Source organism: Asparagus officinalis, chromosome 4 (assembly GCF_001876935.1).
Source record: "Asparagus officinalis chromosome 4, Aspof.V1, whole genome shotgun sequence".
NCBI lineage: Eukaryota > Viridiplantae > Streptophyta > Magnoliopsida > Asparagales > Asparagaceae > Asparagus > Asparagus officinalis.
In genome coordinates, this window is record NC_033797.1 from 114,445,619 (window position 1) to 114,451,333 (window position 5,715).

Below are 5,715 nucleotides of genomic sequence, written 5' to 3' on the forward strand. Positions count from 1 at the left end.
GATTTGCCAAAAATCCTAAGTCAACGTCTGATACACGTTGCTGTTTAGTCTTTTCACAGGAGAAAGACGAAGTCTACGTATTCAATATCGTAGCACTAAAAGAGTTAACTCTTTTAGCATAACGTCACATGCGGAACGGACTTAAAACAATCCGCATGCTAGCCCGACTCAAACGGTAGTCGGTAAAGGCGCATCAAACCCGTTGATGGCTGAGGATTTGCCAAAAATCCTATAAATATGCGAGTCATTGACGCATCAACTTTATGAGTTGGTCTCGTGACTCGAGCATCCAACGACCTTGGGATAAGATCCATGCTCCAATTCCTTAAGAGCTTAAACCGTGTGTACTCCAGCAGACGTACGAGTATAAACTGTGTCAAATGCCGAACAGTGCATCATAATGAAGCCTGGACGCCGGACAACGCGTCGCAATGAAGCTCAAACGCCAGACAACGCGTTATAGATGAAGATTCAACGCAGTCAATCGATGATAAGTTCTGTGTTGAAGCAGCAAACTCGAGCCAAAAAGTCAAGAAATCAAGAATCGACTTCAAGTTCAAATTCCAACAACGGTCAGACAATAAATGCAGCACCGGAACCCCTACAGGCATTCTACAAAGCACTGAATAGCCTGAAGGAATTGAAGGAATCCAGAACAGAAGTCATTCCAGAGTCCCGTTACACCGACTGAAGGTTGGGACAATCACATCCAAAGTATTCCAGACTCTTCTATAAAAGAATGAGACTGAAATACTTTGGAGGGGGTATCTGTAGGCGTATAAAATTGCCTATAGGTCCCTTAGCACAGCTCGACGCCGATTTAACAAACGGACCACCGGGCGACGTATCCAAACAAGACCGTTAGCTCGCCAACGCTGAAGCCAAGCTATACGCAACGGAGCAGGTTAACGAGGCGACAAATCGCACCCAAGCATTGGAATGCATCCACTCGCACGCGGAATCAAACCAATGTTTAGGTGAATCACCGAGTCATCTAAACAAGAGCGAACTCGGATGAATCACGATCAAATCAACATCAATTCCGGACTCAAATTCAGAAGTTGATTTACTGCCATATCAGGAACCCGACTCACTGCCAAATCTGGAATCAAGTCAAAGAGTCGTTGCCAAGTCAATCAACCACACAAGAGAACCAGAACCGGAAACAAAGGACGAAACGGACAAACACCCGGGGACTCGGCCGAAACCGAACCACCCCAGGGTGGCTCGGCCCAAGCCGAGCCACCCTGAGGTGGCTCGGCCAAGGCCGAGCCACCCATGGGTGGCTAGGCTCAGAACTGTGCGCGGGCACAGTTGAAAGACGGAAAACACCGGAAAACGGCGAACGAGCCACCCTGAGGTGGCTCGGCCAAAGCCGAGCCACCCCAGGGTGGCTCGGCTAAGGCCGAGCCACCCATGGGTGGCTAGGCTCAGAAATGTGCAAATGCACAGTTCTGAGTGCCTATAAATAGGCCTTGTGCTCATTTGTTTCAGGGGTTGGAAAATTTTGGAGAGAGGCGAAGCCCTGCTGGATTGAAGACTCAGATCTAAAAAAGATCACTACTTTGAAGGCTTGGAGACTTGGACTTTCAGATCCGGTGCTCGGCGATCACCAACGCCAAATAAGGCAGGAGTTCGAGAGGATTGGATTTGAGATCTACACGATCACACTCCGGATCTAAGCTTGGTTCTTAGATCCCGAGATTCGAGCGGTTGTTTCCTTGGTGAAACAATCCCTCCCGGCTATTATTCCCTTGGTGGAATATTACCCGTCATATCGTGTAGATCCGACCGGATCGAGATCACGCGGTGGTCCACGGCAAATAACCCCGGCGCAGGCAAAGAACCCACCAAAGCGAGCGACCGCAAAACAGGAGCTCGCGATTAGTTCGACAAATAAGGAAAATTGTAATCTTTACTTTGTTTTCTTTGATTTTTCATTGTAACCGGATCTTATAAAAAGACCGGATCTTTGTAACGCATAAAGTTGTTAACTGAGATAGCAATGATATCAACAAAGAAGAAAGACACGATTTTTCCCGCGAACAAGGATACAGACTACCAAATCAGAGTTCGGATCAACAATAAATCTTGGATAAACCGCAAAACCGTAGAAACGGACAACACGGCACACACCTGGAAGGCTCGGCAAAAGCCAAGTCACCAAGGTGGCTCGGCAACCAAGTCACCAAGGTGGCTCGGCAACCGAGCCACCTCTAAGTGGCTCCCAACCGGAAGATGGCAAAACGACAAACACCTGGAGGGCTCGGTCAAAACCGAGCCAATCCCAGGTGGCTCGGCCAAAGCCAAGCCACCTAGGTGGCTCGGCCAAAGCCGAGCCACCAGGAGGTGGCTCGGTGCCTCGGCCACCTTCTGGTGGCTAGGTGGTTCGGCCACCTGTGCCAGGGCACAGTGAAGAGAGCCTATAAATAGACCCCCTTGGCTCATTTTTCAGGGGGGGGACTTTTGGAGCCGAAACTCTGCCGGATTGAGAGCTCACCTTCGGACTTTTAAACTTAGAAGACTCGGACTTCTAGATCTAGTTCTTAGCGATCGTCCATGCCAAATAAGGCAGAAGTTCGAGAGAGATCAGATCTGAGATCTGCACGGTTTCCTTCCGGATCAAAGCTTGGCCTTTGATCCCGAGAACTAAAGGCTATTTTTTCCTTAGCGAAATAGTACCCTCGGTTGTTATTTCCTTCGTGAAATAACACCCATCATACCGTGTAGATCTGACCGGATCTAGATCGCGCGGTGGTCCACGGATTAACCCCAGCGCAGGCAAAGAACCCACGCAAGCGAGTGACCGCAAAACAGGAGCTCGCGATTCGTTCGACATAGAAGGAGAAAGTTGTAATTTTTTTTTATTTCTTTTTTGATTTCGTTGTAACCGGATCTTATAAAAAGACCGGATCTTTTTGTAACCGATAAACGATTACTTGAGAATACAATGAGTTCAATGAAGAAAACAACGATTTTCCCCGCGAACAGTCATTAATGCATATATTCCATAAGGCTTTTTGATAGGGGGAGCCATTCCCTACTTTTGTTTATACTCACCATGCTTATATGTAGGGGGAGCTTTCGCTCACTTTCATCTTTATGGTTTTTCCCCTTTTTGATGTTGTCAAAGGGGGAGAAATATTGTGAGTATATCTTGTTTTGGTTATATGCATGATAATTATAATTTGTATATTCATTTCCTTTCATGCATATACATCTTTTTGTAAATTGTTTGTCATCATCAAAAGGGGGAGATTGTTGGGTCCTTTTGTTTTGATGATGATTTACAAACAATTTACATCTAATGTTGTTTGTCTAGTGCTTTTATTTTGTATTTATTCTAGACAAATAATATGTTGGAGGATGGATGGAATAGCGCTTCAACGATGATATCAAATGGAGGTTGGCGGAATTGTGGAGTGAAGCAACATACAATTCAAGTTAAAGATCAAGTTCAAGCTTCATCCGCAAAGTGTACCAAGTCAAGCTTATTGAAGATCAAGATCGGCTTGGGTAATCTAGGTTAGGTTTTATATTATGTGTGTTAAGTACCTTAAGCTTAATATCATATACACACACGTATTTGGTTTCTATGTATATATATAGTTATATATATACATGCATGGTTTTGGGTTTTTATGTTTTGGACATACTTGCAAAATACATGAGTTTTCAAAAATAAGAATTCAATTTGAGAAATAATTTTTTTAACATGTTTGTTTTCATGTTTATAAATATTTCACAAAGTTTCATCAAGTTTGGAATTGATTTGTTATGTTTAATGGAATTTACAAAATCATGTTTTTCGTTCGTGCATGTTCGTGCATGTTTTACAAAACAGATGAGTTTTCATAAATGGGAAGTGATATTCAATAAATTCTTTCTTTGACATGTTTATATACATGTTTAGAAAATTCTCTAAAAAGTTTACTATTTTTTGAGTTGATTTACTGTACCTAATTGATTTTACAAAATCGTGTATGTCTGCAGTTTTTAAGAAACTGTAAATCTGTGTTCAAACATTTATTTATCTCAACTGTGAAATGATTTTTTAGAAATTCTTTTTCTAACATGTTACCCTATATGTTTAGAACCTTCTTTTAAAATTTCAGAATTTTTGGAGTTGTTTTACTATTTGTAATTTATTTTATAAAGATAGCTACGCAAAATTCCAGACTCTGCCAAAAACCTGTACAGTCCATGAGTCGACTTGAAGTCGACGCATAACTGTGTTTTTGACTATGAGTCGACCCATAAACATATGAGTCGACCCATCAGAGCCTTTTTGGCCTGTAACGGCTAGTTTATGAGTCGACTCATGAACAGTATCGAGTTGACTCATAACACTTTAACAGCTAGTTTTTGGCTGAGCTGTTTTTTAGTTTTTTGGACTTTTCACTTGGGTTTTCTTGGTTCTTTGGGGTTCCTAAATATACCCCATACCCTTTAACTTCTGATTTATCCAAGAGAATATTTTAAAAGAGTTTAACAAGGATTTAAGCTTGTTTTGTGTTTGTTTAAAAGAGTGTTTTATAAGCTTTTAAGCAATTGAGAGTTTTGGGTTTGTGAAATCAATTTCACAAGAGCTTGAGGAGATCCTATTGGTGCTTGAGTATCCAACCATCCTCCCTCAACCTCTTGATCTATTAAGAAGTTTTCTAAACTCTATTTCTATCTCTTTTATATATTTGATTATCATTGTTATTATGCTAGAACTACATTGAGTTTAGTTTTGATTTATATCTCTTTGTTCACACACAACCTATTGAGCTTATTGTATTTACATTCATAGTATAATTTGGGTTGTGGGTTTGTGACTTAGAGTGTGAGCTTACATTGAGTTCTCATCTATTGTAGAGAACAAACTTGTTGTATTTGTGCTTAATTGTGTAGATCACCTTGTAATATACTAGTACACCAAGAGGAGTGTGTGGTGAGAGACGCGGTCATCCCAAGAGGAGTGTGGTAGGTGGTAATGCCTAGAGAGAGGTTGTAATTCCTAACACTTGAGGGAGACACGGGCTAGAGACCAACACTTGAGGTGGTAGTTAGTATAGTTACATTGTGATATTGTAGACGTTGATCGGTGAGCGTTAAAATCGATATTGTGTGGTGTAAGCGTTTTCGGGTGATCGTTGAAAACCCGGTGTGATAGTGGATTTCTCCCCGGGAGTGGAGAGCGGAGACGTAGGACGGAAGGTCCGAACTCCGTGATCATTTTGTGTTGTTTGTGCTTGTTTATATTGCCCACTATCTTGTTTATCTTGTTTATGTTTATTTCACTCTTGTGTTAATTGGTTATCCTTGCACATATCTTGTTGCATATCATATTTGCTAGGATATTTGTTAATTAGTTTTAAATTGGCATAAATCGGATTAGATTAGCATAAACCCTATCCACCCCCCTCTAGGGTTCCTTCCTAGTGGCTTTAGGGTACTTTCAGTTCAGACCCTGCATGAACCTCTGTCCCTTATCCACCTCATTCGATACCATCCCCGGCGCAAACTTGCTGAGCTTGGCAAATTCTGCTGCATACTCATCTACTGTACTAGCTCTCTGCCTCAACATAACAAACTGCCTCTGCATCTCAAGACGAGCTATCTTCGGAAAAAATGCCTCTAGGAAACTCTCCCAGAATATCTCCCATGAAATCGGCCTAGGCAGCTTCTCCTCCTCTGCGTCCCACCAGGTCATGGCCACATTAATGAGCT